Raw genomic sequence first — 24083 nt, forward strand, 5'->3', positions numbered from 1 at the left:
TGTCTTCTGTTAGAATTCATGAAACAACAACAAGCTAACTTACTAGCTTAAAAGTAGGGTAAAGTCAAATCCTACACCTGACATATATGAGAGTTCCATTTACTCAATGTCCTTGTCAACACTTGTTATAGTCAGTCTTTTTAATTTGAGAAATTCTAATAGGTACATAGTAGTATCTCATTGCAGTGTAATTTGTATTTCCCTAATAAGCTTATTTCCATCTGTATGAGCTTATTTCAATTTGTATATTTTTTGGTAGAGTATCCGTTCAAATCTTTTGTTCATTTAAAAAACATTCCAGCACTTTGGGAGGCCGAGGTGGGTGACCTCCTTACCTGAGGTCAGGAGTTCAAGACCAGCCTGCCCAACATGGTGAAACCCCGTCTCTACTAAAAATACAAAAATTAGCTGGGTGTAGTGGCACATAGCTGTAATCCCAGCTACTCAGGAGGCTGAGGCAGGAGAATTGCTTGAACCTGGGAGGTGGAAGTTGCAGTGAGCCAAGACTGCGCCACTACACTCTAGCTTGGGCGACAGAGTGAGACTCCGTTTCAAAAAAAGAAAAAAAAAAAGTAGGCGCACATCTAGTTTATTACATAAGTATTTTTAAATCAGTGGTTTTTGTATATGCCACCAAGAACCCATTAAAAATGAACAAAAACAGGCCGGGCGCGGTGGCTCAAGCCTGTAATCCCAGCACTTTGGGAGGCCGAGATGGGCGGATCACGAAGTCAGGAGATCGAGACCATCCTGGCTAACACGGGGAAACCCTGTCTCTACTTAAAAAATACAAAAAACTAGCTGGGTGAGGCGGTGGGCGCCTGTAGTCCCAGCTACTCGGGAGGCTGAGGCAGGAGAATGGCGTGAACCCGGGAGGTGGAGCTTGCAGTGAGCTGAGATCCGGCTACTGTACTCCAGCCTGAGCGACAGAGTGAGACTCCGTCTCAAAAACAAAAACAAAAACAAAAACAAAAACAGATCTCATTCATAGCCGAAACAACAAAAATAAAATAATTAGGAATGTATTCAAGCAATTATGAGAACTTACATGAAAAAAGCTATAAACTGCACTAAGAGACATGAGGAAAAACGTGAATCGGTGGAGAGAGAAGCTATTTTCCTTCATGGTAAGAATTATTATTATAAAACAAAACTTCTCCAGATTAACACATAAATTTAACATAATTTCCATCTAAATACCAATGTAATTTTAATTTTTTTTTGTAAATTACATCTGAAGTTGAGCTGAGAAAAACTGAGAATGACAAAATTTTGAAAAAGAAGGATGATAAGGGGAGCACATCCTGTCAGATGTCAAAAAGTATTATAAACGTATAATTTTAATGTGTGGTACTAGAACCAGAATAGTTCAATAGAACAAAATAAAGTCTAAAAGTAGACAATAATGTTGATAAGAATTTTCTGTATAACAAAGGTGCAGGCAGGGCGTGGTGGCTCACACCTGTAATCCCAGCACTTTGAGAGGCCAAGGCAGGCAGATCACGGGATCAGAAGTTTGAGACCAGTCTGACCAACATGGTGAAACCTCGTCTCAATAAAAACACAAAAATTAGCTGGGGGTGGTGGCATGCACGTGTAATCCCAGCTACTCAGGAAGCTGAGGCAGGAGAATCGCTTGAACCCAGGAGGCAGAGGTTGCAGTGAGCTGACATTATGACATTGCACTCCAGCCTGGAAGACAGAGCAAGACTCTGTCTCAAAACAAACAAACAAACAAAACCCCCCAAAAACAAAGGTGCTATATTTCAGGAAGCCTAGAGGTAGGACTGCCAGGAGTATAAAGATGAAAAGCATGCAGGATCCAATCTAGAAAGAAGATTGAGACAAGAGCACAACTTTTAATGTAAAATAAAAAGAATTAAGTGGCATATAGGACAAAAAATTAGGCAACTAAAACAATTCGAAGAAAAGAGAAAAGGTCTTGGTTATGTTTGCCAAGCTTTGAATATTAGACCTGCTTTGTGTCCCAGAGACTGTCCGTGCACCCTGGTTGTGCCATTTTAACCAGGATTAGGCCAGTGTGGGAGCCACAGAGGCCACTCCACCACACTTCTAAGTCATTTCATTAGAGTCGCCTCAGAAGTCCTGGTGAGACAATCCCAGGAGCCCTCTTTGGCTGCTTACTTGATTTTCTTAAGCAAGGATTCTGCTAGACCCCTGAATCTGAGTACTCCTCCCTTTTTAGCTCCAGTCCCCACAGAGCCATTTAAGAAAATGTACGCAAGTTTCTGATTCATTACTATTTTATGATGGCTATTCTTATAAACGCTTTTGACGTCTATAAGCCTCAGAGCCCCTCAGAAGTCCTGTTTGGGCCACTCTCCTGGCACATGAGAGTCCCTCTTTATGGCCAGTGGTGCAGAATGGCTTTCATCGGAGAGAATAGACTGGCAGTCTTAAGGCTTGGTGTGGTAAAGTCACATGGATCCTGAGAAGGCATATGCACAGACACCAGCTCAATCATCCCAAGGAGACAGCTCATCTTTCCGTAAGTATTTCTCAGTGGGTCTCCTGAGTAACTTTTGCATTACCATCACCTTAGAGCTTGTTAAATATTCCTGGCTCCCACTTCAGATCTGCAAAAAAGGATCTCAGAATCTAGGGCCTGAAAATATATATATATATATATTTTTTACAAGTTTCTCTGCATGTTAGGCTTCTAAAATGACACCTGTTCTACATCTAGTTTCAGAGTTGCTCAATGCTGCCCTCTAAGCAATGATTCTGAGGCCGGGGTCCTTACTGGTTTTTCTAAACACACTCCACAGTTCCGGATCCCTAAACCACAATGGAAAACACCTAAGCCCTGGGCTACTTATTAGCTGTAGATCGTAGCAGCTACAGCCTAATCCTCCTCCATCAGTAGCCTTTTTTTTTTTTTTTTTTAATTATCCTTCCTCCCTGTAGCCTTCCATTGCCAACTCAAATTCTTTTAGGTTTTATGAGCTGTAATTGTGTATTTTCCATGGCAAAAACTGGTATCCTAGAGCTAAAGATTCTTTATATCCACATGCCTGGTCAATCTTTTCTTTTTACTTATTTATTTATTTTTGAGATAGGGTCTCACTTGTTGCCCAGGCTGGAATGCAGTGGCACAATCATGGCTCACTGCAGCCTCTATCTCCCAGGCTCAAGCAATCCTCCCACTTCAGCCTCCCAAGTAGCTGGGACTACAGGCACATGCCACTACGCCTGGCTAATTTTTGTATTTTTTGTAGGGACAAGGTTTTGCCGTGTTGCCCAGACTGGTCTTGAACTCCTGAGCTCAAGCAATCCATCCACCTTGGCCTCCCAAAGTGCTGGGACTACAGGTGTGAGCCACTGTGCCTGGCCTAATCTTTTCTTTTTTTTTCCTTTTTTTTTTTTTTTTGAGACGGAGTCTTGCTCTGTCACCCAGGCTGGAGTGCAGTGGCCGGATCTCAGCTCACTGCAAGCTCCTCCTCTCGGGTTCACGCCATTCTCCTGCCTCAGCCTCCCGAGTAGCTGGGACTACAGGCACCCACCACTTCGCCCGGCTAGTTTTTTTTTGTATTTTTTAGTAGAGACGGGGTTTCACCGTATTAGCCAGGATGGTCTCGATCTCCTGATCTCATGATCCGCCCGTCTCGGCCTCCCAAAGTGCTGGGATTACAGGCTTGAGCCACCGCGCCCGGCCGGCCTAATCTTTTCATTACAATATCCTTTGCTCTTTTCTTTCTATTCCTTCTGGCATGCCCTAGAGATCTTTACTGCCAGAATTAGGCTCACACACACCTTCTTAGTCTATATGGTTCCAGTTTTCTCTTTCTAAAATCTTTTCCACCTACTTTCTGCTCAAAAACCTAAAAGGACTCCTGGTATCATCCATATCAAGTCTAAATGTGTCTGTTTTCCAGGCCCTTTATAACCTATCCCATTTTGCTTATTAGACTTTACTTCTAACTATTCTACATATGTTTTCCATTTATTGCCCACATATGTGTCCTGCTGATTTCAACCCATGGGTCAGATTCATCTCAGTGTCCCCGGAACATGATAAAAAGAGGCAGGGTAGGGCCCAATAAATGCAAGCTGACTGAGTCAACATTTGCAATTTGTTTCCCTTTCTCTTCTTTTCTTTTTTTTTTTTTTTTTGAGACAGTCTTGCTCTGTTGCCCAGGCTGGAGTGCGGTGGCGCCATCTTGGCTCACTGCAAGCTCCGCCTCCCAGGTTCATGCCATTCTCCTGCCTCAGCCTCCCAAGTAGCTGGGACTACAGGTGCCCGTCACCACACTCGGCCAATTTTTTTGTATTTTTAGTAGAGACGGGGTTTCACCGTGTTAGCCAGGATGGTCTCGATCTCCTGACCTCATTGATCCACCTGCCTCAGCCTCCCAAAGAGCTGGGATTACAGGCGTGAGCCATCGTGCCGGGCCCTGCCATTTATTTCCCTTTCAACATCCTCTTTTTATATTCCACATATTCTTCAAGTCCCACATTCTGCTTGAAGACCTCCTCAGTTTCTCCAGCTCTTATGACCTCCTCCTTCACTGAAGAAAAAAAAAAAAAAAAAAAGGAAGGAAAGAAGAAAGAAAGGAAGAAAAAAATTCCCACAATGGGCTTTTGGAGCGACAAAAGCATAGGGAAGAGAAAGGAAGATTAATAGTCTGATAGCAAACACTCTTTAGTTATTCAGGAAATACGTCAATCATGAGTCACTAACTTTCTATGGTACCATATAATCTGTATTATTCTGTTTAGAACACATGTACTGTCAGTGTTCCGTGCTAAGCATGTGTAATGAATTCATTCTGCCTCCCTATGTCAGTTCAGAAGTAATTGCTTCCTGCTTCCCTGATTCCTCGTGTTGAGTTAAATGCTCACTTTCCATGGTCTCATGACACCTTGTTCTTACTTTTTTTGTTTTCTGAGAGAGGATCTCGCCCTGTCATCCAGGCTGGAGTGCAGTGGCATGATCTCGGCACACTGCAACCTCTGCCTCCTGGGTTCAAGCGATCCTCCTGCCTCAGCCTCCCGAGTAGGTGGGACTAAAGGGGCATGCCACCATACCTGGCTAATTTTTGTATTTTTTGTAGAGACAGGGTTTCATCATGTTGCCCAGGCTGGTCTTGAACTCCTGGGTTCAAGTGATCTGCCTGCCTCGGCCTCCCAAAGTGTTGGGATTACAGGCGTGTGCCACTGCACCCGGCCCCTGTGCTTACTATTAACTTAATCTCTTGTATTAAAAATGCCCATTTATTAGTCTGATTCCCCCTTAGACTTTGAGTTTCACGAGAGAAGGTCCAGGCTTATTAGTTTTTTTTTTTAATCTGTTCCTTTTACAGGTGTATCAATTCTATACGTGTAGATGGCACATAAACCATCTCTGAAGTAACTAGACTGTAAACTTTGGAAGATAATGATCATGTTTTGTAATATATATATATATTTTTTGAGACAGAGTCTCACTCTGTCGCCCAGGCTGGAGTGCAGTACCATGATCTCGGCTCACTGCAAGCTCCACCTCCCAGGTTCACCCCATTCTCCTGCCTCAGCCTCCCAAGTAGCTGAGACTACAGGCGCCCGCCACCACACCCAGCTAATTTTTTTGTATTTTTAGTAGAGACGGGGTTTCACCATGTTAGCCAGGATGGTCTCGATCTGCTGACCTCGTGATCTGCCTGTCTTGGCCTCCCAAAGTGTTGGGATTGCAGGCGTGAGCCACCACTCCCGGCTCATGTTTTGTGTTTTTTATCTTTATATTCTGGGTTCCCAGCTCAGTGCTCAGGTGTTCAGAAAGTTTGTGAATGTTAACATTTCTGTGCGCTGTTCCTTTCACCACTCACAAGCAACCTTACACTTGCCCATCAAAACCTAGTAACTGAGCACTTTTATTCTAGTAAGTGCTTATATGGTGTTATTCACTGAGATTAATGCTGTTGACCACTGTGAGAGAGAAACAGTAAGCAAATTTATTAATTATATTTTGCTTGGAAACTCTATAAAAGAGTGTGTTTAAATAAGAACTTCTGCCTCTCTTTCCTACTTTCAGAGAATAAGTTTTGGAGCCAGGCAGAATTAGATATGAATCTTGGCTTTGCAAATACACTAGCTCCTGGCCTTGGGTATGGCCTTTTGGGATATTAAATTAAAGATGGGGATAACAATACCTGTTCTGTAGGATCATTATGATGATTGAATGTGTAAAGAGAGAAAAGGTGTTTAAGCACCACACTTGGCACATAACAAGCATCCACAAAAGTTAGTTTTTACTCCTTGATTCTCTCCTTCCTCAAGAGGATCACTTGGATCACCTCTTTCCACACAGTATCTAGTGTATTACATGACATTGTCTAGTTTAGCCTAAGGTTAGGCTTCCTTTTCTTATACTACCTGTTTCCCAGGAGTTTTGAGTCTATATTTATATACATTTGAACATGTAATGTGTACATGTTTGGAAGTCTATACAACTGCCCATAGTGTTCATCTGTATACAAGAGCCATAGGTTTCCAGCTATTCCCACATTTAGTTTGAGAAACTTCAGAGGGTCACGTTAAAATTGCTGAAAAGCGGCCAGGTGTGGTGGCTCACAGCTGTAATCCCAGCACTGTGGGAGGCCGGAGCGGGCGGATCATGAGGTCAGGAGATTGAGACCATCCTGGCGAACACGGTGAAACCCTGTCTCTACCAAAAATACAAAAAAATTAGCCAGGAGTGGTGGCGGGCACCTGTAGTCCCATCTACTCCGGAGGCTTAGGCAGGAGAATGGCATGAACCCGGGGGGTGGAGCTTGCAGTGAGCGGACATCACGCCACTGCACTCCAGCCTGGGTGACAGAGCGAGACTCCGTCTCAAAAAAAAAAAAAAAAAAAAAAACTGCCGAAAAGAACACACATGCTCCTTTCCCCTTGCTACTGCCATCTCCACCAGCCTGATTCCCCCTGTTAAATGACAGCACTGTGAAAAATTCCTGGGATTAAGCTAGGGTGAACAGATTCCACTGTCAGTATCTAAAAGCAAATAGGAGGAGTGCGCCCCAGAGGTATCCAGCTATAAGACCTGCATGCTGTTATTGCTCAGTAATAAAAAATGATAAATGGGTGATGCCACTTTGCCTCAGTGGGACTGGATAAAGTAATGAACAACGCTATATTTTTTCCAATCTCTCCTTTTTAGAAGAGAGTGGTGAAGAAATGGTAGATGTACAAGGCACCCCAGATAGCCTTAGTGAACAGCTCCAAATATCATATCCTGTCTGTGGCCTCTCTCATCCCAATCTGAGGGTTTGTGGGAGTTTTTCATCCTCATAATGCTGAATCCAAACCTCCATGCTCGCATTTTCCCAATTGTCTCCAAAATCATCAATAAAGTCTGAACATATTTTCCAAAACAAAGTTAATTTTAATGAACTTAATATTTCTAAAAATGTGTGTCAAAGAATTCCATTTTTGGCAAAGGGTGACTAGTTGGTCTTTTTCAGACATCTTGCTAATAACGATTACAAATGCTGAACAAATTAGCACTTTTTAAAAACACCAATTTGGAGGTATAGAAGAACAATCAAAGCAGTGAGAATTTGCTAGTTCAAGATCTGGAGAAAAAGAGAGGTCAAGAAAGGTGAGACTGGTATTTGGGGACACTTTACCCTGAAGATAATTGCTGATTCCAAAAGCAAAAGTAGCGCTGAGAGGCTGAAAAGAGCTTTCGGCAGGTTCCCAGCCAGGATTGATGAGACAAAAATTGTAGTAAAGTACCTGAAAAGGAGAAAGGGTCCTGGTAAATATCCCCAGGATTTCTTTTTCTTTTTTTGAGATGGAGTCTCACTCTGTCCCCAGGCTGGAGTGCAGCGGCGAGATCTCGGCTCACTGCAACCTGCGCCTCCCAGGTTCAAGCGATTCTCCTGCCTCAGCCTCCTGAGTATCTGGGACTACAGGCACCCACCACCACGCCCAGCTAATTTTTGTATTTTTTTGTAGAGATGGGGTTTCATCATATTGCCCAGGCTGGTCCTGAACTCCTGGGTTCAAATGATCCACCTGCCTCGGCCTCTCAAAGTGTTTGGATTACCGGCGTGAGCCACCGCGCCCAGCCTCTCCAGGCTTTCAGCTGGGACCATGAAGCCTCCACTCTAGGGATAAGGGCAAACTGGGAATAGATCAGCTCTCAAAAAGCCCAGCTTTGACTTCCTCAGACACTTATTAGATGAAAGTTTCAGCCTCTAGCCTGTTCGCTTGACAGAAACAAAAGGAAACCCTTCTAGAGAGAGGTAACATCATATAGAACCTCAACTCATCTCCAGAGCTCAACAGGCTTTTTTGAAGAAATTGACAACATGGTTCTAAAATTTATATGGAAATGCAAAGGACCTAGAATAATCAAAACAATATTGAAAAAAGAACAAATTTAGAATATTTATACTCACAAGTTCAAGATTTGCCATAAAGCTAGAGTAGACACACACAGATTAATGGAACAGGATCAAGTCCAAAAATAGATCTACACATATATAGTCAACTGATTATCAACCAAGGCGTCAAATCAATTCAATGAGGCAAAGGAATGCCTATTTAACAGATGTGTGAAAAAACTAGGTATCTCTATGGAAAGACAACTCTGACTCCTATGGCATTCCATACAAAAAATTAATTCAAGATGGATCGTAAACCTACATTAAAAACTAGAACCATAAAACTTCTAGAAGGATATCTTTGTGACTATGGAGTAGATGGAACTTTCATAGGTAGAATATAAAATGTACTAGCCATAAAAGTAAAAATAAAATATTGGACTTCAAGAAAATTAATTTTTTTGCTTATCATAAGACACCATTTTGAAAGGAATAAGTAAGAAATAGACAGGAGACGGCCCCAGCCCGCGGGCTAACGCGGGCACTCTCCATGAGACTGCTGGCGCCAGCGCCTGCCAGCGCTGCACCCGCCTGGGGAGCTCGCTTCCCGCTGACTCAGCGGCGACCGCGGCGGTGTCAGCCGCTCTTGCGCTCTTTCCTTTCCTGGGCGCCCACCCTGCCCGCTTGCTTGCTTGCCAGCCTGCCTGCCTGCCTGCCCGGCATCACGCAAGAGAAGGTGCCAGGGGACGCGGAGCGACGAGGGGCGCGCAGTCCCGGCCAGCTCCGTCCCTGGCGTTGGCGCTGCGGCCGTGGCGAGGACTGCGGTGACAAGGACGAGGGCCGCTGTCCCTGCTCTCTGCGTGCAGCTCCGCTGGCTGACCATCTGGAGTGCAGGCTGGGAGGCCAGATGGAGTGATAAGGAAGATGTTTACGAATTCCTAAGGAAGATGTTTACGAATTCCTCGGTGGGATCAGAGGGCACGCCTATTATAACCAGAAGACTCCAAGTATAGCAGCAAGGACGGATGAACAGGCTCTATTAGGGCTAAATCCAAATGCTGATTCAGACTTTAGATAAAGGGCCCTGGCCTATTTTGAGAAGTTAAAGATTTCCCCAGATGCCTGGCAGGTGTGTGCTGAAGCTCTAGCCCAGATGATCATGTAAAGTTTTTCTGCTTTCAAGTACTGGAACATCAAGTTAAATAGAAATATTCAGAACTAACCACTGTTCAACAACAACTAATTAGGGAGACGCTCGTATCACGGCTGCAAGCTCAGAAGCTGAATCCCCAACCAGAGAAGACCTTCATACGAAATAAAGCCGCCCAAGTCTTCGCCTTGCTTTTTGTTAACAGAATATCTCACTAAGTGGCCCAAGTTTTTTTTTTTTTTTTTTTTTTACATTCTCTCAGTAGTGGATCTAAATCCAAGGGGAGTAGATCTGTACCTGCAAATCCTCATGCCTATTGATTCAGAGTTGTTGGATCGTGATGTGGTGCATGCATACATCAGAGGAGGCTCGTAGGAATACTCTCATAAAAGATACCATGAGGGAACAGTGCATTCCAAATCTGGTGGAATCATGGTACCAAATATTACAAAATTATCAGTGTACTAATTCTGAAGTGACCTATCAGTGCCTTGAAGTAGTGGGGGCTTATGTGTCTTGGATAGATAGACTCATCCCTTATAGCCAATGATAGGTTTATAAATATGCGGCTAGGTCAGATGTCAATAGAAGTTCTATGGGAAGAAGCATGTGACTGTTTATTTGAAGTTGTAAATAAAGGAATGGACCCTATTGATAAAATGAAACTAGTAGAATCTTTGTATCAAGTATTACAGTCCGCTGGGTTTTTCAGCATTGACCAGGAAGATGTTGACTTCCTGGCCAGATTTTCTAAGCTGGTAAATGAAATGGGACAGTCATTGATAGTTAGTTGGAGTAAATTAGTTAAGAATGGGGATATTAAGAATACTCAAGAGGCACTACAAGCTATTGAAACAAAAGTGGCACTGATGTTGCAGCTACTAATTCATGAGGATGATGATATTTCTTCTAATATTATTGGATTTTGTTATGATTATCTTCATATTTTGAAACAGCTTACAGTGCTCTCGGATCAGCAAAAAGCTAATGTAGAGGCAATCATATTGGCCGTTATGAAAAAAGTTGACTTATGGTGAAGAATATAACTTTGAAAATGAGGGTGAAGATGAAGCCATGTTTGTAGAATATAGAAAACAACTGAAGTTACTGTTGGACAGGCTTGCTCAAGTTTCACCAGTTACTGCTGGCCTCTGTTCACAGAGTTTTTAGTTCTACACTGCAGAATTGGCAGACTACACGGTTTATGGAAGTTGAAGTAGCAATAAGATTGCTGTATATGTTGGCAGAAGCTCTTCCAGTATCTCATGGTGCTCACTTCTCAGGTGATGTTTCAAAAGCTAGTGGTTTGCAGGATATGATGTGAACTCTGGTAACATCAGGAATCAGTTCCTATCAGCATACATCTGTGACTTTGGAGTTCTTCGAAACTGTTAGATATGAAAGTTTTTCATAGCTGAACCTCAGCACATTCCATGTGTACTAATGGCTTTCTTAGATCACAGAGGTCTGCGGCATTCCAGTGCAAAAGTTCGGAGCAGGACGGCTTACCGGTTTTCTAGATTTGTCAGATCTCTCAATAAGCAAATGAATCCTTTCATTGAGGATATTTTGAATAGAATACAAGATTTATTAGAGCTTTCTCCGCCTGAGAATGGCCACCAGTCCTTACTGAGCAGCGATGATCAACTTTTTATTTATGAGACAGCTGGAATGCTGATTTTTTCGTCTCGGCCTCCCAAAGTGCTGGGATTACAGGCTTGAGCCACTGTGCCCGGCCAAGAATGCTGATTGTTAATAGTGATACCCAGCAGAATGGAGACAAGCCTTAATGAGTAATCTGTTGACTCCACTAATGGAAAAGTTTAAAATTCTGTTAGAAAAGTTGATGCTGGCACAAGATGAAGAAAGGCAAGCCTCTCTAGCAGACTGTCTCAACCATGCTGTTCGATTTGCAAGTCGAACCAGTAACGCTTTCAGCAACAAGCAGACTGTGAAACAATGTGGCCATTCCGAAGTTTATCTGAACTGTTTACAGACATTCTGGCCGGCCCTCAGTTGTCCCTTACACAAGGGTATTCTCAGAAGTGGAGTACGTACTTTCCTTCATCAAATGATTATTTGCCCGGAGGAAGAAGTTCTTCCTTTCATCCCATCTGCTTCAGAACATATGCTCAAAGATTGTGAAGCAGAAGACCTCCAGGAGTTCATTCCTCTTATCAACCAGATTACGGACAAATTCAAGATACAGGTATCCCCGTTTTTACGACAGATGTTCATGCCCCTGCTTCATGCAGTTTTTGAAGTGCTGCTCCGGCCAGCGGAAGAAAATGACCAGTCTGCTGCTTTAGAGAAGCAGATGTTGCGAAGGAGTTACTTTGCTTTCCTGTGAACAGTCCCAGGCAGTGGGATGCGCGAAGTTACAGCAAATCAAGGTGCAGAGAATGTAGAAAAGTGCTGATTACTGTTATCCAAGGAGCAGTGGAATATCCAGATCCAACTGCACAGAAAACATGTTTTATCGTCCTCTCAAAGTTGGAAGAACTCTGGGGAGGTAAAGATGGACCAGTGGGATTTGCTGATTTTGTTTATAAGCACATTGTCCCTGCATGTGTCCTAGCACCTTTAAAACAAACCTTTGACCTGGCAGATGCACCAACAGTATTGGCTTTATCTGAGTGTGCAGTGACACTGAAAACAATTCATCTCAAACGAGGCCCAGAATGTGTTCAGTATCTTCAACAAGAATACCTGCCCTCCTTGCAAGCGGTTCCAGAAATAATTCAGGAGTTTTGTCAAGCACTTCGGCAGTCTGATGCTAAAGTTTTTAAAAATTACTTAAGGCCGGGCATGGTGGCTCACGCCTGTAATCCCAGCACTTTTGGGAGGCTGAGGTGGGTGGATCACGAGGTCAGGAGATCAAGACCATCCTGGCTAACATGGTGAACCCTGTCTCTATTAAATATACAAAAAATTAGCTGGGCGTGGTAGCGGGCGCTTATAGTCCCCAGCTACTTGGGAGGCTGAGGCAGGAGAATGGCATGAGCCCAGGGGGCAGAGCTTGCAGTGAGCCGAGATTGCGCCACTATACTCCACTGTGGGTGACAGAGTGAGACTCTGTCTCAAAAAAAAAAAAAAAGAAAAAAAATTACTTAAAGGTGTTCTTCCAGAGAGCAAAGCCCTAAGGACTGGATTTCCCTGTGTCTACTTCCTGATGAGGAATCCCAGTTAATTTATAAAAAAGCGATTTTTGTGTGTCATTCACACTGGTCTTTTTCACATTGTTTTGAGCTTATTGCAGTATATGTTTTGGGATTTTTCTGTCAAATGGGTGTAATTTTCCTAATACAGCTATGAAACAACAAAAGAAGTTGCCTGCATGCCAGTCCAAATTGTTCTGTATAAAGATGCTCTTAAAAGACACACAGTTATCCTAGAACCTTAATTCTTTTTTATTTGAAAATTTAAGTAAAGTCCTTTATAAAGACCACAGCAGTGGAAAAACTGTACTTTTTAAAAAATTGCTGAATATAAAATGTTTGAAAATTTTCTTTATGTATGAAGACACACAAAGTATGCGGGGAATACAACAAACAAAACTAAGTTTTTATAGATAGCCATTTCATTTGTTTAAACTGTTTCAATGCCAATATGTATTCTACAAAAGAGAATGGTTTTAGGCTCCAGTGTTATACTTTTTTATATATATAAATTTTACATAGTGAAATCTAAAAAAAAAAAGAAAGAAATGGGAGAAAGTTCCTCTAATATATGTATCTGGCAAAAGAGCATAGAGCATATAAACAACAAGTCAATAATAAAACATAAATGGGCCAGCTGAAAAATGAGCAAAAGACTTGGACACTTCACAAAACATAAACAAATGGTTAATAAGGATATGAAAAAAAAAATGCCAGTCTTCTTGGTCTTAAGACAAATGCAAATTAAAACCTCAATATGATACCACTAGACTGGCTAAAATATAAAAGGCAAACAATACCAAATATTGGCAAAGATGTAAAGCAACCAGAACTCTCATAGGAACATAAAATGGTACAAATACTTTAGAGAACTGGCAGAGCTTTTTAGTGTGTTTTGTTTGGAGACAGGCTCTTGCTCTGTCACCCAGGCTGGAGTACAGTAGCATGATCATAGCTCACTGTAACCTTAATCTCCTGGGCTCAACTGATCCTCTCACCTCAGCCACCTGAGTAGCTAGGCCTACAGGTGCACATCACCTTATCTGGCTATTTTTTCTTTTTATAGAGATGGGGTCTTGCTATGTTGCCCGGGCTGGTCTTGAATGGCAGTTTCTTATACAGTTAAATATACACCTATCCTACGGTCAGCAATTTCATTCCTACATATCTACCCAAGAGAAACAAAATATATGTCCACAAAAATACTTGAACAATATATTCACAGAAACACTATTCATAATAGCTCAAAACTGGAAACAATCTAAATGATTATCAATAGGAAAATGGATAAATAAATGGTGGTATACAACGAAATATTATAACTGATAAGAATGAACTACTGATATAAGTAACAACATGGATGAATTTCAAAAGCATTATGTTGAGTAAAATGAGACAGATCACAATAATACATAATGTATGTTTCCATTTATATTAAGTTCTAGAACAAGCAAAACTGTCCATTTTAGTCCTTTCAGTATTGCTATAGCAGAATATCCAAGACTGAGTAATTTATAAAGAAAATAAGTTTATTTATTTTTATTTTACTTAAAAATTTTGTTTTCATGTAAGAAAAGATGTTTATTTAGCTCATAGTTCTGCAGGCAGGGAAGTTCAAGGACATGGCCCTGACTTCTGGCAAGGATTTTTGTGCTGTGTCATAACTTGATAGAGAAGGTCAAAGGGGAAGCAGACATGTATGAAGACAGAGAAAATCTTTATTTTTTTGAGATGGAGTTTCGCTCTTGTCGCTCAGGCTGGAGGTTGCTCACTGCAACCTCTGCTCACTGCAACCTCCACCTCCCAGGTTCAAGTGATTCTCCTGCCTCAGCCTCATCAGAATTGCTGTTGCTGTCCATATGTCTAACAACATTCTGATCAAAATCACTTGGGTAATTGCTAAGAAGTTTCAGACTTTCTCTATAGCTGTCCTCTTTTTCTGAACCCTCAGCAGAATTGCCCTTAATGTTCTGTTCATGGCAATACAGACTTTTTCAGTATTCACTTCAAAACTGTCCCAGTCTCTACCTATGACTCAATTCCAAAGCCACTTTCACATTTTTCAGGTGTTGGTTATAGCAACACTCCACTCTCTGGCATCAACTTTCTGTCTTAGACTGTTTTGTGCTGCTATAAAAGAATACCACAGACTAGGTAATTTATAATGAAAAGAAAGTTATTGGTTCACAGTTCTGGAGGCTGGCAAGTCCAAGATAGAAGGGCTGGCATCTGGTGAGGGACTTTTTGCTATGTCATAACATGGTAGAAGGCATCACATGGCAGAAGGATAAAGAAATGATGGAGAAGGAGCAAGAAGGGTGAACCCACCTTGCAATAATGATAGCAGTATTAGTCTATTCACAAGGGTGGAGCCCTCATGGCCTAATCACCTCTTAAAGGTCTCACCTCTTGACACTGTTACAATGGCAACTAAGTTTAAAGTGGGTTTTGGAGGGGATAAACATTCTAGGAGGATTCTTGCTTATAGTAGTGTGCCAAGCGCTGACTGGTAAGTCCTACACTCACTCAAAAGCAGTGCTGGAGTTGGAAAATCTTAATTTTGCAACCATCATAGTAAGAATTGATTCAAGTAAGAATCATCAATACATGCAAGATATATGCATCTTCTTAAACTATTTCCCCTACAGATTGCTTATTAGTTATAAGGGTAAAGTATGGAAATATCTCAATGGAACGATCAAAATTAATAAGGGCAGGTGGGAAAACATCAGATAAACTCAAAATTAAAAGAATGCTATTGCTGGGCGCAGTGGCTCATGCCTGTAATCCCAGCACTTTGGGAGGCTGAGGCAAGTGGATCACGAGGTCAGCAGATCGAGATCATCCTGGCTAACATGATGAAACTCCCTCTCTACTAAAAATACAAAAAATTAGCCGGGCATGGTGGCAGGTGCCTGTAGTCCCAGCTACTCGGGAGGCTGAGGCAGGAGAATGGCGTGAACCCGGGAGGCGGAGCTTGCAGTGAGTTGAGATTGCACCACTGCACTCCAGCCTGGGCAACAGAGCAAGACTCTGTCAAAAAAAAAACAAAAAGAATTCTATCACACAAAAGAAGAATTTTTTTTTCCTCAAAAATGTCAATGTCATAAAAGACAAAGAATAGCTGAGGAACTGCTCCAGATTAAAGGAGACTGTAATGAAGGAAAATAAATACTATATAAGACAATATTGGGTTAATTGTTAAAATTGTAAAATAGACAGTAGCTAATGTATTGCATCAATATTAAAATATACTAAATAAGTTTATAGAAGTGACAACTGTATCATGGTTACTTACGATAATATTCTTATTCTTTGGAAATTCACAATGAAATATTTAGTAGAAAAGGGTCATAATGTGTATGTATGAAATTTACTCTCAAATTGTATGTGTAAAAAAAATTGTGTGCGTGTGCATGCATGTGTGTGCACATTTGAAGAAAGAGAGAGTGAACACACAGGCATACAATAATAAAGCAAATGAGACAAAGTATTAACAATCAGAGACTGGGTGTATGGGAGTTTGTGCAATTTTTCTTACTAGTCTTGCAACTTTTCTTTAAGTTTTGAAATTATTTACAAATAAAAATTTAAAGAATAATCTATTAGGAAAGTTTAATAATAAATTAGACTCAGCTTAAAGCAAAATTGGTGAAATGAAAGAAAATTCAGAAGAAAATACACAGACTTAAACATGGAGTTACAAAATGATGAAAAATACAGAAAAGAATGTAAAAGTCATATAGGACATAGTAAGCAGTTATAATCTTAGAAGGATAAGAGAGAGAAAATGGGACAGAAGCAATAGTTGAGAAGACAATTACTGAGAATGTACCAAAGCTTTATATACTTGATATCTTTATCTGGTTACAGATTCAAGAAATGCCACAAAGCCCAAGCAGGATAAATGTACACCTAGGCATATGACTGTAAATCTATAAAAAGCTAAAGACTTGGAGAAAAATCTTAGAAGTAGCACAAGAAAAAAGCCAGTTTACTTGCAAAAGATCAAAAAGTAAGACTGACTGCTAATTTCTCAAAGGAAACAACATAAGTCAGAAAATAATGGAATGATATATTCAAAATGAAAGAAAATAACTAAGTTAGGATTCTACATTCAGCAAAAACATTTTTTCATAAATGAACGTGGAAATAAAGACAATTTCAGACAAATAATACCTGAGAAAAATTTGTCACCCATAGACCTATATTAAAAGACATGCTAAATGGTATTTTTTAGGCAGAAAGAAAATTATCTCAATGGAAGCACAAAACTGAAAAAAGAAATATAGAACAACATTAAGTTAACAAAAGTGGGTAAATCTTAATTAATGATGATTGTATAAAACAACAGCACTGACAACAATAATAACAACATTTTGTAGAACTTAAAATATATATAAAATGAAAATATATGGCAATGAAGCTAGGCACGGTGGCTCACGTCTGTAATCCCAGCACTTTGGGAGACCAAGGTGGGTAGATCATCTGAGGTCAGGAGTTCGAGACCAGCCTGGCCAACATGGTGAAACCCTGTCTCCACTAAAAATACAAAAATTAGCTGGGCATGGTGGCACAGGCCTGTAGTCCCAGCTACTCAGGAGGCTGAGGCAGGAGAATTGCTTGAACCCGGAAGGCGGAGGTTGCAGTGACCCAAGATCGCTGCCACTGCACTCCAACCTGGGTGACAAAGTGAGACTCTGTCTCAAAATAAATAAATAAAATAAAATAAAATAAAAATATATGGCAATGAGAACACAAAGAGAATGCGTATGCACACGCATGTGTGTGTGTGTGTCTGTTGGGTGGTAATTGAACTTAAAGGGTTTTAAGGTCCTTGCATTGCCTGGGAAATAGTAAAAGTTTCTATTTGATTCATGATGTAATTTCCAGGGCACCCATTTTAAAGGATCACGTCCTTTTTTTTTTTTTTTTTGAGATGGGGTCTCACTTTGTCACCCAGACTGGAGTGCAATGGTGCAATCTTAGCTCACTGCACCCTTTGCCTCCCAGGCTTGAGTGATCCTACCACCTCAGCCTCCTGAGTAACTGGCACTACAGGCTCATGCCACCATGCCTGACTGATTTTTTGTATTTTTTGTAGAGATGGGGTTTCACCATGTTGGCCAGGCTGGTCTCAAACTCCTGAGCTCAAGTGATCCATCTGCTTCAGCCTCCCAAAGTGCTGGGCATAAGCCACTGCACCTGGCCTTCAGGGTGCCCAGTTTAAAAAAAAAAAAAAAATTGTGTATAACTAATAAACTAATAGGGTAAATAAAATTAAAAATTAATTAGTCCAAAATATGGAAAAAAGGAAAGGAAATGAAACATAAAACAAGTGGGACAAATAAAAACAAATACTAAGATGATATATTTAAGTTCAAATAAATAATTACATTAATGTAAATGGGTTAAAATTAAACATTGTCAGACTGTGCATTACTTTCCTATGGCTACTATAACAAATTACCACAAATTTAGTGGCTTAAAACAACACAAATTTATTATCTTACAGTTCTGGAGGTCAGAAGTCCAAAATAGATTTCATAGGCTAAAATCAAGATGTTGGGAGGGCTGTATTCTTTCTGGAGCCTCTAGGCGAGAATCTATTCCCTGCCTCTTCCAGCTTCTAGAGGCCATCTTCGTTCCTTGCCTCATAGATCTTTCCATCTTCAAAGTCAGCAGTGTAGCATCTTTAAATCTCTCCCTGGCTCTGACTGTCTGCCTCCCTCTTTCACTTATAAGGACACTCAGATAATCCAGCATAATCTCCCTATCTCAAGGTCCTTCATCACATCTGTGTAGTGCCTTTTGCCAGATTAGATAACATATTCACAGTTTCCAGGGATAGAACGTAGATATCTGTGATGGTTAATTTTTTTTTTTTTTTTTTTTTTTTTTTGAGACGGAGTCTCGCTCTGTCGCCCAGGCTGGAGTGCAGTGGCCAGATCTCAGCTCATTGCAAGCTCCGCCTCCCGGGTTTACGCCATTGTGATGGTTAATTTTATGTATCAATTTGACTAGGCCATGAGGTACCCATATACTTGGTCAGACATCACTCTAGGTGTTTCTGTGCGGGTGTTCTGGATGAGATGAGCATTTCGGTCATTAGACTGAGTAAAATAAATTGCCTTCTGAAATGTGGACATACCTCATACAATTAGTTGAAGGCCTGAACGAAATAAAAGGCTGATCCTCCCACAAGTAAAAGATAATTCTCCTGATAAATGGCCTTCAAACTGGAACATCGGCTCTTGCTGCTTCTACAGCAGCTTCTGGACTTCAGACTCAAACAAGGACATCAGTTCCGCAGATTTAGAACTTGCCAGCCTCCATAATCATATAAGCCAATTCCTTATAATATATATGTATATCTTCTTCTGTTTCTTTGCAGAACTTAGACTAATACATCTTGGAGGGGGGCATTATTATGACTACCACAGACTGGATAACAAAATCCAATTTTATGCTGCTTATAAAATATACCCCTTAACTATGAGATTTAGATAATTTTAAGTAAAAGAATGGAAAAAGATATAACCTAAAAAGACAAACCAAAAGAAAGCTGATGAACAAATATCGGACAAAGTAAACTTTGAGGAAAGAAGCATTACTATAGATAAAGAGGATTCTGCATAACAATAAAAAATCACAGCTGGGCATGGTGGCTCATGCCTGTAATCCCAGCACTTTGAGGGGGCCAAGGCAGGTGGACCACTTCAGGTCAGGAGTTCAAACCCAGGCTGGCCAACATGGTGAAAACCCATATCCACAGAAAAATGCAAAAATTAGCCGGGTGTGGTGGCATGTGCCTGTAATCCTGGCTACTTGGGAGGCTGAGGCAGGAGAATTGCTTGAACCTGGGAGGCGGAGGTTATAGTGAGCAGAGATTGTGCCACTGCACTCCAGCCTGGGCAGCAGAGTGAGATTTCATCTCAAAAAAAAAAAAAAAAAAATCAGCTCAACAGCAAGATATAACAGTTCCAAATGTATTTGTAGCTAATAACATGGTCTCAAAATATATAAAGCAAAAATGAACAGAACTACAAGAAAAATAGACAATTCCACTTTTTAAAATGTGAGATTTTAATATTCCTCCCACAGTAATAAAGAGATAAAAATATTTAATGCTGTAAAAGACTTAACATAATTTGCAAACTTGACCTTACTGAGTTAATTGAACACTGCTCACCAACTGCAGAATATATATTCTTTAAAGTGTGTATAGAACCAAAATAGAACATGCACTGAGCCATACAGCAAGCTTAAATACATTACAAAGGACAGAAATCATACAAAATATGTTCTCAACACAAAATGGAAATCAGTAATAGAAAATTAAAAAGTCACTATGTAGATATAACAAAGATAATAAGAGAATATTCTGAATATCTCTTTAGAGAACCTGAAAATTTAGATGAAATGAACGAATACCTGGAAAAATGCAAACTACCTAAACTGACATAAGAAAAAAGAGAAAATCTGAACAATCCTTATCTGAAAGAAATAAAATCAGTAATTCATTTTTTAAATTAAAAAAAAATTTTTTGACACAATCTCACTCTGCTACCTAGGCTGGACTGCAGTGGCGTGATCTCAGCTCACTGCAACCTCAACCTCCCAGGCTCAAGTGATTCTCCCACCTCAGCCTCCGAAGTAGCTGGGACTACAGGTGTGTGTCACCATACTCAGCTAATTTTTGTATTTTTTTTTTTTTTTTTGGTAGAGATAGGGTTTCACCATGTTGCCCAGGTTCGTCTTGAACTCCTGAGCTCAAGCAAACTCCCAGGCTCAAGCAATCCTCCTGCATCGACCTCCCAAAGTGTTTCGATTACAGGCATGAGCCACTGCACCTAGCCTGAATCAATAACTTAAAACTTCTAGGCCGGGCATGGTGGCTCACACCTATAATCCCAGCACTTTGGGGGGCCGAGGTGGAAAGATCACTGGAGGTCAGGAGTTTGACGCCAGCCTGGCCATTCTGGTGAAGTCCTATCTCCACTAAAAATACAAAAATTAAGCCAGGCATGGTGGCACACGTCTGTAGTCCCAGCCACTAGGGAGGCTGAAGCAGGAGAATTGCTTGAACCCGGGCGGCAGAGGTTGCAGTGAGCCGAGACGATGCCACTGCACTCCAGCTTGGGTGACAGAGCGAGACTCTGTCTCAACAAACAAACAAGCAAGCAAGCAAACAAACAAGAACAAAAACTTCTACACCAAGAAAGTGACAGCCTTGGATGTTGTTCACCAGTGGGTTGATCTAAACATTCAAAGAGAAAAAAATACCAATTTTATTCAAACTCTTCTTGAGAACTAAAATAAGATAGAATTTCCAACTCATTTTATGACACTAACATGACTTTTATATCAAACCATAATAAGAACATTACAAGAGAAGCTGGGCACTGTGGCTCATACCTATAATTCTGGCACTTTGAGAGGCCGAAGTGGGAGGATCATTTGAGGAAGGCCAAACTGGGAGGATCGTTTGAGATCAGGAGTTTGAGATCAGCCTGGGCAACAACAGTGAGACCCTGTCTCTATAAAACATTAAATAAAAATCTAGCCAGGCATGGTGGCATGCTGCTGTAGTCCTAGGTACCTGGGAGGCAGAGGCAGAAGGATTGCTTAAGTTCAGGAGTTCAAGGTTGCAGAGAGTTATAGTCAAGCCACTAAGCCACTATAGTCCAGCCTGGTGACACAGCAAAACCTGTCTCTTTAAAAAAGAGAGAGACCACTACAAGAGAAAAATTACATGTCAAATTTTAAAATTAATATAAATGTAAAATCTTAACCAAAATATTAGCATACCCAAACTAGCAATATATAAAAGGACTAATACTCCATGACCAAATTGGGTTTATTCCAGGAATACAAGATTAAGTTACCATTCAAACAAATCAGTCACTGTGGTTCATCATAAAATGAATAAGGTCCCCACAGCTAACAGCATGCTAAATGGGGAAAAACTGAAAGCCTTTCATCTAACATCTGGGACGAGACAAGGACGACTGCTTTCACCACTTTCATTCAACCTAGTACTGTTGCAGGATCCTTGGGGTGTTGCTTTTCTGGCTGGGAACCTCTGTGGCTGGTGGCACCTTTGCCTGAGTTTTGCTCAGACCTGCTGGTCTTATTCTGCCCACTCAGCCTGGCAGGCTGTGCTCAGCCCACACTAAGGGCCTGGATCCCACGCCTGCCAAGGGCAAGCCAGGCATGGAGTGGCAGCAGGTGTGTGAGTGAGCAAGCATGGGGGTCTGGCCACTGCGCACAGTCAGGCATGTCAGCTGCTGCCATGGGGCAGGCAGCTCCAGGTACTGATGTGGGTGCTGACTCTGTGAGGCTGCAACTGGACCATGCACATTGCAAGCAGCTTCCACGCCTGCCACTGGGGAATGTGGTGGCTCCCAGAAGCTTGGAGACTCCAGGAGTCACAGGGCCCCAAAGACAAAGTCATAGCGCCGGCTCAGGGAGTTCCCAGGTCTGGGCTCCCTAAAGGGCCACAGTTCTTCTTTCCTTCTCTTCACCCTCAATGTGGTGAGCAAGGGGCATTTCAGTCTTGTTTGTGTTACACCTCTTTCAGTCCCACCATTTGGTAGGTCCTGAGTTCTTGACCTGCGTGCAGGAGGAATGAGATGTGCAGGCAAATGGAGAGTGAGCAAAGTGAAGAGGACCTTTACTGAGTGACAAAGTGGCTCAGAGGAGGCCCTGGAGTGGGTAGCTCCTCTCTGCAGCTGGTTGTCCCAAAATCTGCTCAGCTCTGGCTGAATTGGGGGCTTTTCTGGCTGAAATGGGTCTCAAAAGTGAGGAAGTGCACACCGATTGGTCCATGGGAAGCCATGGGTGGGCTGGGAAAAGGCACCACTATTTCCCACTCTGGTCTGTGGGACTGGCAAGCAGGCTCCCAGCCTTCAGGCCCTCCCTTCCACCCAGGAGCCTGTCTGCCTCCCACTGCTGTCCATGACATCCAGGTTATCATGCCAAGGGACACCTGCAGGCCAACACCAAGCTGCCCTCAGCCCCTCCTTAGCTTCCCTCCCATTCTCATTGGTGCCCCAAATCCAGAGGGGCCCAAGGCAGCAGGGGACTGTCATGTCAACACTGCCTCAAATGTGTGCCCACCCGGCTGGGTTGCAACACTGCCTGGGCCCAGTCCCAACCTTACTCCAAGATTGGAGTGGGTGCTGGGTGCAGGGAGAGGCCAGGCCGTGGGAGCAGACTTCTCTGAGCCTGGTGGGGGGTGGGGGGTGTCTTCCCAGGCTGCCAAGAGTGCAGAGATGCCTGGCTCTGCAGCTGTGGCTTGGGTGACTGCAGCTGCACCCAGAAGGGTGGGGCTCCTGCCTGCTCCTGGACCACCCAAGAGCACAGGGAGGCCCAGGTCACTAGCCACGACTTGGGCAGCTGTAGCTGCACCCGTGAGGGCAGGCCTCCTGCCTGCTCTGTGGAGTGAGAGGCCTGAGTCTGCAGCCACGACTTGGTGCAGCAGCTGCACCTGGAGAGCTCCCACTCCACCAACTTGGAAGGGGTAGGGCTCCCACTTGTTGCTGGCTCCTGCCGGCTCTGTGCAATGTGCAGCTGGAATGATGGCAGCAGCCGCTCCAGATGGGCCACTGCTATCATCAGTACTACAAGTCCTAGCCAGAGCAACTATGCAAAAGAAAGAAACAAAGGGCATCTGAAATGGAAAGGAAACTGTCCAAACTGTCCTTGGTTGCAGACAATATGATCTTATGTTTAGAAAAGCCTAAAGATTCCACCAAAACACTATTGGAACTGATAAACAAATTAAGTAGCAGGATACACAATCAACATACAAAAATTAGTATTATAGCTTTTCTGTATTTCAACAGTGAACCATTTGAGAAAGAAAACAAAGCAATCTCATTTACAATAGCTACAGAAAAACAAAACAAAACAAACTTAGGAATAAACAACCAAAGAAGTGAAAGATCTCTACAATGAAAACTATAAAACATTGATTCAAGAAATTGAAGAGGTTACCAAAAAATGGAAAGCCATCTCATGTTCATAGATTGGAAGAATCAATATTGTTAAAATGTCCATACTACTTAAAGTGATTTACAGATTCAATGCAGTCCTTATCTACACACCAATGAAGGCCAGGTGCTGTGTATCGCTCATGTGTATAATTCCAGCACTTTGAGACGCCAAGATGGGAGGATCACTTGAGCCCAGGAGTTTGAGTCAGCTTAGGCACACAGTAAGACCCTGTCTCTTCAAAAAATAAAAAGATTTGCCAGGAGTAATGGTGCACACCTGTAATCCCAGCTACTCAGGAGGCTGAGGCAGGAGGATTAATTGGGCCCAGGAGGTAGACACTTCAGTGAGCTGTGATCACACCACTGCACTCCAGCCTGGGTGACAGGGAGAACTTGTCTCAAAAGCAAAACAAAACAAACAAAAATACCAATGATATTCTTCATAAAA

At 42.1% G+C, this 24083-nt stretch overlaps 1 protein-coding gene and 2 pseudogenes across 4 annotated transcripts in view; 2 read left to right on the forward strand and 1 right to left on the reverse strand.

Moving 5' to 3' along the window:
* ASI (agouti signaling protein) overlaps positions 1-24083 on the reverse strand; it is a 93513-nt gene that overhangs the window by 43155 nt on the left and 26275 nt on the right. The window contains exon 1 of one of the 4 annotated variants that reach the window (XM_071080911.1): positions 18149-18373. The exons of 2 other annotated variants lie outside the window; for them this stretch is intronic. The gene's annotated coding sequence lies outside the window, so the exon portion shown is untranslated. Of the gene's footprint in view, positions 1-7625; positions 7717-18148; positions 18374-24083 lie in introns of those variants that run through there. One more of the 4 variants, XM_071080912.1, reaches the window with a different exon arrangement.
* LOC105496522 (exportin-T pseudogene) lies at positions 8878-11249 on the forward strand (annotated as a pseudogene).
* LOC112429249 (exportin-T-like) lies at positions 11246-22665 on the forward strand (annotated as a pseudogene).

This window comes from Macaca nemestrina, chromosome 15 (assembly GCF_043159975.1).
Source record: "Macaca nemestrina isolate mMacNem1 chromosome 15, mMacNem.hap1, whole genome shotgun sequence".
Classification (NCBI taxonomy): domain Eukaryota; kingdom Metazoa; phylum Chordata; class Mammalia; order Primates; family Cercopithecidae; genus Macaca; species Macaca nemestrina.